Source organism: Chiloscyllium plagiosum, chromosome 10 (genome assembly GCF_004010195.1).
Source record: "Chiloscyllium plagiosum isolate BGI_BamShark_2017 chromosome 10, ASM401019v2, whole genome shotgun sequence".
In the NCBI taxonomy this organism is placed as follows: Eukaryota; Metazoa; Chordata; class Chondrichthyes; order Orectolobiformes; family Hemiscylliidae; genus Chiloscyllium; species Chiloscyllium plagiosum.
The window spans coordinates 21497180-21511399 of NC_057719.1; positions in this window are offsets into that span (position 1 = coordinate 21497180).

The window sequence follows — 14220 nt, forward strand, 5'->3', positions numbered from 1 at the left end:
TGAAATCAAATTGTTGCTTGCTAGATGATTATAAATCTTATCTCTTATAATCCTTTCCAAAACCTTTCCCACAACATAAGTAAGGCTCACTGGTCTATAATTACCTGGGTCATCTCTACTGCCCTTCTTGAACAAGGGCACAACATTCGCAATCCTCTAGTCCTCTGGTACTAAACCTATAGACAATGACAACTCAAATATCAAAGCCAAAGGTTTTTCTATATTCTCCCTAGCTTTCCGGAGAATCCTCGGATAAATCCCATCAGGCCTAAGGGACTTGTCTACTTTCACTCCTTCTAGAACTGATAACACCTGCTCATAACTAACCTCGATCCTTTCTAGTTGAATATCTCATACCTCATTCTTCTCCTCTACAATATTCTCCTTTTCCTGAGTGAAAACTGATGAGAAATGTTCATTTAGCACCTCTCTGATCTCCACAGTGTCCACACTCAACTTCCCACTTCTGTTTTTGACTGGCCCTATTCCTACTTTAGTCATCCTTTTATTCCTCACATACCTATAGAAAGCTTTAGGGTTCTCCTTTATTCTATTTGCTAAAGACTGCTTATATCCTCTCTTTGATCTTCTTAACTCTCTCTTTTAATCCTTCCTAGCTGATCCGTAACTCTCCATTGCCTCATCTGAACCATCCTGCCTCATCAACACATAAGCCTCCTTCTTCTGCTTAAGAAGTGATTCAATTTCTGTAGTAAACCACGGTTTCCTTACCATATCACTTCCTCCCTGCCTGACAGGGACATACCTATCAAGGACACGCAATATCAGTTCTTTAAACCAGCTCACATTTCCATTGTCTGCCTCCCCTGCATTTTGCAACCCCATTCTATGCATCCTAATTTCTGCCTAATCGAATTATAATTGCCCTTGTCCCATCAATAATTCTTGACCTCTGGCATGTACCTATCCCTTTCCATCGCTAAACTAAACTTAACTGAATTATGGTCACTCTCTCCAAAGTGCTCACCTAAAACTAAATCAAACACCTGGCCTGGTTCATTACCAAGTACCAGACCCAGTGTGGCCTCCCTCTTGCAGGCCCTTCAACATACTGTGTCAGAAAACCCTCCTGTACACATTGGACAAAAACTGATCCATCCAACGTAGAGTTATAGCATTTCCAGTCAATGTTGGGGATGTTAAAGTCCTCCATAATGATCACCGTGTTCCTTTCACTCCTACCCAGAATAATTTTGCCAATCCTATCTTCCACATCTCTGTAACTCTGTGGAGGCCTATAAAAAACTCCAAGCAGTGTGACCTCTCCTCTCCTGTTTCTAACCTCAGCCCACACTACATCAATAGACAAGTCCTCTCAGCCACCATTATAATATCCTTGATGAACAAGGCCACACCTCCACCTCTTTTACCACCTTGCCTGTTCTTAATGAAAAGATCTAAACCCTGGAACATGCAACATCCATTCCTCACCCTGCTCTATCCATGTCTCCGAAATGGCCACAACATCAAAGTCCCAGGTACCTACCCATCCTTATTTCGGATACTTCGGGCATTGGAGTAGACACACTTCAAACCAGCTTCCTGTCTGCCAGCACATACCTGTGACCCTGAAATCCTGCCCCTGCCCTCCCTACTCTCATCCTCCTGTACACTGCAACTATACGTCAGGTTCCCATCCTCTTGCTGAGCTAGTTTAAACCCACCCAAATAGCACCAGCAAATTTTCCATCCAGGATATTAGTACCCCTCTGGTTCAAGTGAAGTTCATCCTGTTTGTACAGGTCCCACCTTCCCCAGAATGAGCCCCATTTATCCAAAAACCTGAAACCCTCTCTCCTGCACCATCCTTACAGCCACGTGTACAGCTGATATCTCTCCCTATTTCTAGCCTCGCTATCACGTGGCAGGGGTAACAAACCAGAGATAACAACTCTGTTTGTTCTAGCTCTTAGCTTTCATCTTAACTCCCTGAAATCCTGCCTTACATCTCTATCCCTCTTTCTACCTATGTCATTGGTACCTACATGGATCACGACTTGAGGCTGGTCACCCTCTCCCTTCAGGACGCCAAAGATCCGATCCAAGACATCACGGACCCTGGCACCTGGGAGACAACACACCAACCGTGAGTCTCATTCATTCCCAACAAACCTTCTATCTGAGCCTCTAACTATTGAGTCCCCAATGACTAACACTCCTCCTTTCCCTCCTTCCCTTCTGTGCAGCAGTGACAGGCTCCGTGCCAGAGACCTGGGCCCCACTGCACACCCCTGGTAAGTCGTTTCCCCCCCCAACAGCATCCAAAATGTTATACATGTTTTTCAGGGGAATGACCACAGGGGACCCCTGCACTGACTGTTTTTTCCCCCTTCACACAGTCACCCAGCTTTTTTTGTGCTTAGGAGTAACTACTTCCCTGCAACTCTAATCTATCACAACCTCTGCCTCCCGAATGATCCGAAATTCATCCAGCTCCCGCTCCAGTTCCCTAACACGGTCTTGGAGGAGCGAGAGTTGGGTGCACTTCCGGCAGGCCCCTTGTCCAAGCTCCCGCTTTTCAAGTTGCTGCTGCCACTGAAAAACAGAAATGAAGGATTCCTGTAGTTGAGGTCAGTTTTTAAAGGTTCAAATCAGTGACTCACCGCTCTAGCAGACCCCTGGTCCAAGCTCTCACACTTTGAGTTGCTGCTGCTGCTGGAAAGACGACTTGTGGTGAAAGGTGTTTTTCTTTCCATATTTCTCTACGAAGGACAGTTGATACGGAACGGTCCAACTACTTGGAGTGTTCCCCGGTAATGAGGTCAGTCCGATTTGTCGCAGTACCAGGTCAGGTCAAACCTTAACATGTAGTGACACTTAGTATTTGCATGCCAAGGATCTAGCCAGTTTCTGCTTTACTTTGATTATGCATTCCTCCCAAGATTTTGTGCATGCCTCCGACCGTATTCCCAGTCCCTTCAGGTAATATGTCTTGATAGTGAAAGGGATGAAGGATCGGTCAGCCCAGTTCCCAAAGAACCTGTCCTCGCTCTTGCCTTGATTTACCTTGGCTCCTGAGGCCACTTTGAACTGGTCACAGATGCTCATGAGTCTGCACACTGACAGCGGATCCAAGCAGAAAACAATGATGCCATCCATATACAGGGAGGCTTTGACCTGCTGGTCTCCACTATATGGAATAGTCACCCCTCTCAGACTCACGTCCTTCCTGTTGGAGTCAGCAAACGGCTTGAGGCTCAGGGAAAATGGGGGTCAATTGGCTCATTGCTAAGCCGAATTAACGTTCTGCCACTATGGCTGGGATTCCTGTGTCATCTCCCTCTGCGCTCTAATTTATTCAGAGTGTTTCTGCCACTGTTGGGAGACTGGCTGGTCTTTCTAACAATTACCTAGGCCCAATATTCATGTTCCTGGCCACAACAGGCAACATAAGATAGAGCTCATAGACCCCATTAGTCTCTCAGGTCACTACTGTGCAGGAGAGATCACTTAGTGCTGGGGTCATTATTTATCTCTCAATCTAAAGTCATTAAAACAGAAAATAATGATTCATCATACTGCTCTAATGTACTTAACTAAATCTCACTTCAATAACGTGAGTACTAAGTCTCAGCCAACACTTCAGTGCATCACTGAGAGTGCTGCACTGTCTGAAAAGTACTATCCTTTTGATAAAATAATAAGTCAAGGTGCTTTCTGCCCTCTCAAGTGGACATAAAATATCCAATGGCACTATTGTGTGACCTTCACTCTCCTGGCCAATCTTAATTTGCAACCAAAATCACTTAAACCATATATCTGGTCATTATCTCATTGCTACATTCAACCCCACCGCCCTGTGGCCCAACATTTCAACTCCCTCTCCCACTCTGCCGAGGACATGTAGGTCCTGGGCCTCCTCCACCGCTACTCCCTCACCACCCGACGCTTGGTGGAAGGACGCCTCATCTTCCGCATCGGAACACTTCAACCCCAGGGCACCAATGTGGACTTCACCAGTTTCCTCATTTCCCCTTCCCCAGCTCCAACCTTCCACTCTCCACTCTGCAGGCATCCTGCCTCTATTCCTGATGAAGGGCTTTTGCCCAAAACGTCGATTTTCCTGCTCCTCGGATGCTGCCTGACCTGCTGTGCTTTTCCAGCACCACTCTAATCTAGACTCTGGTTTCCAGCATCTGCAGTCCTTGTTTTTACCTATTATCTCATTGCTGTTTGAAGGATGTTGTTGTGCCTAAATTGTCTGCCACATTTCCTATATTGCAACCATGACGACAGACTTCATTGATTGTAAAGCACTTCAAGAAATATTGACATTGCAAAAGTTGCTATTTAAATGCAAATTCTTTCTGTTGGCAGTTTCTCTGACCTTGTCTGTTGCAAATCAGTTGCTGTTCTCCCAATTTTAGAACAGTTCATTAAACATCAGTCCTTCATTGCTATCAAGGCATTAAGAATAATCTGAGATGGTGAAGGGTGTACTAGAAATATATTCTTTTTAAAGGAGCAATACAAGTAACAACCTTTTGTCTACAATAACCTTTACACCATAATTCTCATCCCTTTTATATATTCAATCAAAATGAGTATCCTTGTAGTCACCTAAATAACATTGCTAACTATTTTGAGGTTTCAGTCTTTTTAAAAATCATTCCATTTATATTTTTATTGTATACAAAGGGTTAAGCAGATCCAGTATCCTTAAGTGAAGCAAAATCAGATCTTGTTAACCCAAAGGTCTTTGATAAAGTGCCTAGGTTTATTACGTTCACCGAGGCAACTGATTGTTCTGGTCTTTTCCTATTATGGCCTTCAGGAAGGATCTAAAATCGATTAATTTTTACAAGGCAATATCTCAAATATGAAGTATGTGTTATAAAGGTAGCTTGGCTTTGGACAAGGGATAGAGGACAGAAAAGCTAGAGGACATTAGGAGTTTATTCTGAAGGAAAGTCAGATTTGAAAAGGAAACTTTATTTTGCTGTTGGGATTCTGAAGAACTGCTGACATTCATCCTGCTATAGAGCTTGCTCCTTATCAAATATGTAACTGCATTCCCTGTCCTATCCACAAAAACTGGAAACTGTTCCAAACTATTGCTTTAGAGAAAAAGGAAAGTCATATAAAAGCTGTGAAATTACATTGTGATATACTACATTGTGAAAGGTTCGCACTTAAGTTTAATGTTTGCTGTTTGAAAACAGAAGTGTTAACAAATGTGATGTGATGAGTTAATGGCGTTAACAGAATAATGGGCAAAGAAATTTGATAGGAAGATGAGTCAAAGGTTGACATATCAATAATGCACAGCATCAATCACATTTGTTGCTACCCAGAAAACATGAATTTATAGAATGATTTTTAAATCCAAACAGAAAGCATTGAAAGAGGCATAACTACAACACTTCAAGTCCTTCTATGTTAAACATTTGTTGAGCAGGTCCATTTCAAAGTGTCATCAGCTTTAGTTAGAAGACAGTCACACAATAAAATAACAATATCTATCTAAAAACAAAACTATTTTAACATTTAGCTAATGACTTGGATGAAAAGAATGGCACATAAAATCTCTGGGAACAACTCTCACCCATTACACACCTTCTCCTCCCTCTACGTCTGTGCTTTTTAAACTCCAGAATAACTGTTCTCCTCACTGGCAAGCAGGAATCGTATTTTCATTGTGAAATTAAAAAATGACAGAAGTGAAGAACTTAGGAAAATATTTTGAATGACCTTCAAGTTGGGGAAAGCTAATTGGCTCGGCATTTACTGATAATTGCAGTAATTTTCCTAATATGGATGAGGTGGTGACAGTTCACTTTGATGTGCCACAATCTTCCAGTGTTTTAGGAACTATGAGGAAGTGTGATTAAAAGATGGCCACTCAGCTACATAATACCAGTCAAGTGCTACCAATACCCACAAGAAAAGTACAAGCCTCCAGGGCATAAAAGAACAATTTTAATACAATTCCTCGCAGAGCGGTTAGATTCTGTTTGAGGCAGACTTTCCTCCAGGGAGCACGAGGATGGTGTCATTAGCTGACAATGAGAAATGGAATGGAGGACAGAACTCATTTGAAAGAGAGTGTGAAGCAGCAACAGATAATGAAAAGCAGGAGAGTGCGAAAATGGATTCGTTCGACAAAAACGATGCTATCTCGTTACCAGGCAAGTGAGAAAGCAGGGCAATTGTATCAGAGTCACCATAAAAAGCACAAATGTGAAGGGTTAGTGAAAAGGTGCAGGACTGAGACAACTGTCTGTATTAATCCCCAAGCACTAAAAGGCTTCTTTATTATCAAACTGCTGCTGAAGGTCAGGAGAAGGTGTAAAAGGTTTATTGTTGTTGGAAGTGGTCATTGTTTAATACCTGCATGACACTAATGCTATCTGTCACAAGACGAGATGCATTCAGGATCCAAGGTTGGCTGGATTTAATTGCTTCATCTTTGAAGGTGTTGTACACTAAGGACAGGATTTTCAGATGGTGAAGTCTTTTTTCCTGTGCCACGAGAAGGATTGTCAGGAAATGAATTTCCAGCACTCACGGCAGGCACTTAGCCATTTAATGTCCTGGAGAAATGATTTTCATTCCTCACTCAGGCACAAGACCGGCCTCAGAGAAAGGCTGATTGTTGGTCGGTCGGTCTTCATTTCTAGCTCTGCAAAGGGGGAGCAGCGGCCACATTTGGGACTACAAACAGTTCCCAATGGCAAAGAGAAGGTATGTCTGCAGCTTTGTGCCATGCCAGGAGAGATCCTGGACTGGTGAGGAGAGGTGGGATGAAGTTGGTGATGGCAAAGGCTAGCTGCAGAGTCAGCAGAGAGAATACAGCAGGAGAGGAAGGGTGGGGTGGGGGATAGGGTGGGAGGGGTGAAGTTGAGTGGAGGAAGTGGGTGATAACTTGACAAGGTCACCTAATCTGAAAAAGGGAGCCAGGAATGGAGTCCCTTTCCCATCCAAGGTCTAATCAGAATGATATGCTGGGCTGATCTCTGAAACAAAAAGATAGAAAAAAATGGAGTGCAGAAAAATATTTTGAATGGCCTTAAAATTGGGGAAAGCTAATTGGCTTGGCATTAACTGATAATTGCAGTAAATGACCTGCATGCAAACAATACTGAAGACAGACTTGTGATGGACAGTAGTAGAAAACCCTTTGACTAGTAAGCATACCTGAAAAGATTCTCACAACCTCACACACTGTAAGGCTAACTTCATAATTAAGGAATGGGTTGTTTTATTCAATAATGAAACTTGAAGCTAAAATAGAGTGCATCACAGGGATGACCTTCAGGGATAATGCAATTCATTTTTAGAATGACAACTCATAATTGGATCTAAGGATATTCGTTCCTGAAAAATCTGGTTCAAATTAGCTTGGAAAGATAAGATGAGCAACAATGGAAGTTGGGTGTTTCAAACTCTGACTGTAAGCTAATAACATGAATGATATTCATCACTAACAGTTTGTTGCAGTCAGTCAAAATGACATTCTGCCCATCACACATTTAAGTAATGTTGTATATGAACTTCAATGCCAGTGTGAGGCCAAATATTTAGGGTGCATGCTCCAGTGTCTAATGGAATATATCAAACAAAGCAGCCATTTAGCTGTTTGTATTAAGGAGAGGACCAGCCAAACTCAAGCAGCCAGTTTCCAACATCACATGTGATTCTATAATTGGACAACACTTACTGAACAGTCAAGAGTTTGCTGACAATTACACCAAACACCAATTTAAAATCAGTCAGACTCACAATATGGCTTATTTGTGCTTACCAGGAGCTGCATATATTTATTCACAAGACCCTACACTATACAAACAGAAAGAACGTACTCAGGACTTGTGCCTTTTTCAAATAAAGAAATCTTTTGGGGGCAATTGTTCTCTTGTGCATTCCCCACGGCAGTATCTTGACCAATCAGCATCAACTTGCCGTTTATTTCAATTGAAAGAAAAGATTGAGGAATAATTATTTCCTGGTACATCCTCCAATGCAATACCTCAACCTCAACAAATCAGAGCCCACTTGCTAAAAAATTCAAATGCTTATTCTTACTGATCAGTGCAAGATGAAAAGTTCAGTTTTCCTACACCAACAAGTGGCTATTTATATTAATTTGATTATTTTTTATTGAAATGTGAAGCAGTTTTACTGTATTGACTATTTAAGGCGCATTTTGCCTTTTTATTTGAAGTATGATTTCCCTGTCAATTCATGTTTAACTTGAGTACATTCTGATTTGTTTTAATGCAAAAAATACAGAAGGTAAAATCTTCTTAATAATTTCTTCATTTGGAAGTATTTCAGTCAATGTGTTTATTTTGGTTCATGGTATCCCCATTAGGATTGTTGCAAGATGTAAGCATTTTCAAATATCATATTCCAATTTTAGGGCATCTTTACATCTTAAAAAGAACCTATTATCTGAAACATGTCAGTGCATTGAAACCTCACAGGTAGGTCCCTTTCAAAATGGAGCCAGTTTCCTTGTGACATATCAATAGGACAATGAGGCTACTGACTCCATTTTGATGTTCCAAAGGAACATATGAAATAGAAGCATGTATGTCGTTCAACCACATGAGACTCCACAATTCGATAAGATTATGGCCCCTCTGTTAATGTTTTGAAATCCACATTCTCATCTATAACCAATAATCTTTGTTTTTCTTGCTTCACAAGAATCCATCTACCCTGTTTTACAAATAGTCAATGACACCACCTACATCACCATCTGAGGCATAGAGTTCCCAAATCACAAAACCCTATCAAAGAATAAAATTTCCTCATCTTTGTCTTAAGGTGCAAAGCCTAAATTTTAAAAGGTGCACTTAGGACTTGCTGAAGAGGAAATAGCTTTCTATATTGACCTTGTCAAGACCATTCAAGATCTTATATGTTTCAATCAAGTCATTCCACAGCCCTCAGACCTCCATTGGAAACAAGCTCAATTTGTCCATCCTTTCTTCATTAGACAAGCACTTATTCCAGGTGACAAATTGGTAAAGCTCCACCGAATTACCACCAATGCATTTACTCCCTTCCTTAATTAAGTAGACCAAAGCACGCAATGTATTTGAGATATGGTCTCAGCACCTCCTGTTACAGCTGAAGCGTAAGTTCATACTTTTGTTAAATTCCTCTCATCTCATGTAGAACTGTACCTGATTGCAATGAATTTACTATACAAAATTTTTTTGGCTTTAGCATTCATTTTTTAAAAAGAAAACACATTTTTGAGATTCAAATTTAAATTGTCCATGGTGCTTTAAGGTCTGATACAGTGTTCTGACAACATGCACTGTATTCCTGATGAAGGACTTTTGCTCGAAACGTCGATTTTACTGCTCCTCGGATGCTGCCTGAACTGCTGTGCTTTTCCAGCACCACTCTAATCTAAATTCTGCCTATTCACTCAACATATCTATATCTGATTGCACAATACTTATTTCCACTTCATAACATAATTTCCTACTTCTGGTTAAATTATCTACAAATTTAACTGCCATGCCTTTGCTCCAGTCATCTAAGGAATTGATAAACATTGTCAAAAGCTGAGGGCCCAGCACAAAGCCCTGCAGGATTCTACTTGTGCCATATTGCCAACCAGAAAATTACTCATTTATACATACTCTCTGCTTTCTGCCTGAGAGCCAAGGGTTAAGGGGAGAATGGGGTTGAGAAATATATCAGCCATGATTGAATGGAAGAGCAGGCTCAGTGGGTCAAATAGCCTAATTCTGCTCCAATACCTTAAGGTCTTCTTTCCATGCTAATATTTAAAGTTTGAATAATGACCTTTGATCTGGCATCTTTTCAAATGTCTTCTAGAATTCCAAGTACAGGATGTCTGGAGACTTTGCTTTATCCACAGCACACATAACTCTTTGATGGAACACTAATAAATTGGTTATTTTCCTTTCACAAAACTAAGCTAATCCTTAGCAATTACGTTGAGATTTTCTAAACACCAAGCTATAATTTCCTTAATACTCAATACTAACACCTACCTCATAATAGACACTACCTGACCAATAGCTTCTAGTTTTCTGCCTTTGTCTCTTCTTAAATAGAAGTATTTTTCCTACTTTCCAGACTGATTAACCATTTCCAGGTTTTAGCACTTTGAAACCCTCGGTTGATGTCCATCACGATCCTGGGACTGGTCATCCTGAGCTCCATCAGTTTGCTCAGTACAGCTTTCATACTTATGTTGATCCTTTATCCCCTCAGCCTGTAATTTTCAGCTATTACCGGAATTTTGTTTTGAATCCTCTACAGTGAAGACAGAAACAAGATATTTCTGCACTGTTTTCTGTTCTAAATCCTTACATTTTTTTTGAGCTTGTCTAATTGGCATGTCATTTTTGGATAACATTGAATAAATTGCATAATTGTAACATTCACAATGAAACATTTGGTGCAGGATCTCCTGCAGCACAGGTTTGCGCAGGTAGGCTTCAGTGCCCTGTGGGTGGGCACTGGCCATCTGGTGCCACACAAGCAAACAAATCTTCAGTTTTGGTGGGAATGCTTTTTGTTTGTCGCGCCCTCTTTGGATACAATTAACAAAAAAGCCTATATGTTTGCAGAGCGGTTCATTGTGGCATAAGTGGCATCAATCACTTGTTTAATACAATAACAAAATGTAGACTGCTTTGTCAGGCACTACCCAGGAAGATTCCTGTTGCATAGCAACTGAATGCTGTTGTGATCTTGGTCTCCTCAGGAAGATGTACCTTCGGCCTGTGCTGTGAATCCAATCACTGTGGATTTGTGGACACTGAGGACAGTCAAGGGTCAGTTAAGTTTATACTCATTGGAATTTAGGGGAATGAAGAAGGATCTCATGGAAACCAATACAATTCTAACAGGATTAGACAATATAAACACAGGAAGGATGTTCCTGATTACCAGGACATCCAGAACCAGGGCTGACAGTCTAAGGACATGGGGTAGGTCATTTAGGACTGAAATGAGGAGAAATTTCTTCACCCAGAGAGTGGTGAGCCTGTGGACTTCTCTGTCACAGAAAGTGAGGCCAATACATTGAATGTTTTCAAGAAGGAGATGGAGTCCTTTGGGCTAAAGGGTATGGGACAAAAGGAAGAACAGGGTATTGAGTGGGATGATCAGCCATGATCATGTTGATTGGCAGAGCAAGCAGAATGGGCCAAATGGTCTACTCCTGTTCCTATTTTCTATATTTCTATGTGACCACAGCCCAGGCATCAGACAGACAATGTCCAATGTGCTCAGGCAGTTGTGTTGTGGAATGCACTTACAAATGCTTGGCTGACGACTGAAAAAAATGAACTCAGTTATTGCTGAATATTAAAATGTATCTTCTTATGAACTGATTTCCTTCAGCCAATTTATGTGATGTAATGGTATTAGCCAAAGAGATTCCCTGCCAACCAAATCCGTCATCTACCACTTGCATCTTGTTCCAATGCTAGAGAGAATCCAAGAACATATGTCTTAGAAAACTCCAAGCAAAAGGCAGAAGTTAGGGATAAATATAAGTATGCCAGATGTTTCAAACATATGCAGAGAAATGCCTCACTGCAAAGAAATATACATAGATCAACTTCAAGTTTGATCAATCAGCAGTCTCAGTTGAAGAGACACTTGAAAGTAGGTCAGGTTCATTATTCTGTTCGGGATGAGGCAATATGCATGTTCACCTGAACCTGTGAAAATCAGCACAGAATTCAATTTAGTTAAATTTTAATCAATTAAATTTTCAACAGAAACAAAAGTGAACATAGTATTAACCCAAGATGATTCACAGAGAGTATTGGCCCAATCTGAACATCACCTCAGCTATAAAAATGTCAATTCCTGTAGTGTAGATATCCATGCCCTTCCATCTTCTTTTATAAAGTTTATTTGCAATGAGTGTCTTGTAACACATGTTATCACTTCCTCAAAGTGAAGCATTATTGAATTTGTCAAACCTGACTTGCCTTTAACAAGCCCCTGCATCATGTAAACAGTAATTGTAAATCATACTTTGTCTTTCATGTGCAAAGCACACCTTCATTGAGAGAGCTCAGGTTAAAAATGCAGTAGGGAAAGTGTTTCAACTATCCCAGAAAGTGACAAGATATTCACCCTACTAATAAACATTAACAGAGCTGCAGGTGTTTTCAAAATTATGGCATTTTTTTTAAAAATAGGAAAAAAATCTGAATTGCTTCATTTGGTTAATTCTTGCATGATGTTGATTGACTATGTTGGCATTAATTCAAGACATTCACTGGAGCAGCTGTGTGTCTGTATAATTAACAAATTTTAAAGGATGTTAATTTTTTTCTCTCCCATTACATTGGACAGGATCTATCATAAACATATGTTTGTGACATTCACTTTCTAAGCAACTTGGCAGCTATCTTTGTATCAAACGGGTTTTTTGAAATGAACGATTGTGTATCCAGAATTTTATCAAAAGTTCACCTAACAACTATAGTTACGCTAACAGTTGTGGGTTTAAGCACCGAGTAAGTGAATAGAATAAACTTTCTCCTTCACAAACTTTTCAACAGATTACTATTGCTGCACAAATAAATCAAAGGACAATTAATTTAAACATAGGCTGCTTGGTTCATGGGGCTCTAAGCACCTGGCCCGGAAATTAGGTGTTAACAGATATTGCAATAAATGATACTAATTGACCTGAATAATTGAGGGAGGGATTTTTCATTTTGCCTTATGGGATGAACTTTAAAAATTATGCTTCCTAAGTAGCCAATGAGACAAATAGTGTGTAAAGTTGGATTAACACACAATTGAATCAACATAATTACACATGCACTTTGAACTTCTACACTCAAGTATAGAGTACAGTAACTTTGACAGCTTGGTCACTGTTCAATAAAACGTTTTCAATGAGTCAACAGACGTGAACTGATACAACAAGGGAGATTAGTTCATTGCAATCTCTTCTGTGTTGAAGCACCTCAGAGATTCAATCAGTGTGATTGGACTGCGAGAACAATGCCAATTATAATTGACACCATCTCTAAAATACTAAACCCAGACTCACCCTGGGGAAGGGTTACGATTTAGAAGACAATCCATATCTGACTGAGAAAAGTATGAGTGGGAATTACATATTCTGCTCTTGGGCTCCTGTTAGCATTAGTTAAGAACAATAATACTAGAGCACAGCTGATGATCACTCTCTCTCTTCATGGTGTGGATTATGTCAAGGGAAGGTCTGAAACAGAGGAAACAGGAAATGTTTAAATTAAATAAAAGCAAACAATTGCTGGCAACATTTTCAGGAGTTTTAGAAGTGGGATTCTCACTTTCAAACAATTATGAGTAGACTTTTTATGTGTACAATTGAAAATAATAGAAACAGTGCTATTCTTTCAGAGTGGCTTAGGCTAACTCTGTATGGATTGGCAGAAACAAGACAATCATTATAGAAACTTTGCTTAAAGGTAAGGATGTCTGCCTTAAAAATGAAAACTTGTAACAGCAACTTTCTTAAAGAGGATGGGAGTATTAAAATGAAAAAGCCAAAGGATGAAAATAAATCTTTAAACTGTGAAGGATTTGAGAAAGTATATGTAGAGAAGACATTTCCACGTGGAAGTCATACAAAACTAAGCACTATAAATACAAGACAATCACTAATTTGCTAAGATATTTTTGAGAAATTTCTTTCTCCAAAGAGTGTCTACAATGTGGAACTTGCTATCACGTGTAATAATTGAGGTGAATGATAGAATGCATTGAGTTACATGCACAAGGGGGCAAAGAATAAATGTTACAGTCGCAAATTAGCTTAATAAGTGTGGTGGAAGTTTATATCAAACGTAAACACCACTATATGCCAGTTAAACTCAATGTCCGATTTCTTTAGACAATAGACAATAGGTGCAGGAGTAGGCCATTCTGCCCTTCGAGCCTGCATTGCCTTTCAACATGATCATGGCTGATCATTCCTAATCAGTTTCCTCTTCCTGCCTTATCTCCATAACCCTTGATTCCACTATCTTTGAGAGCTCTATCCAACTCTTTCTTAAATGAATCCAGAGACTGGGCCTCCACTGCCCTCTGGGGCAGAGCATTCCACACAGCCACCACTCTCTGGGTGAACAAGTTTCTCCTCATCTCTGTCCTAAATGCTCTACCCCGTATTTTTAAGCTGTGTCCTCAGGTTCGGTACTCACCCATCAGCGGAAACATGTTTCCTGCCTCCAGAATGTCCAATCC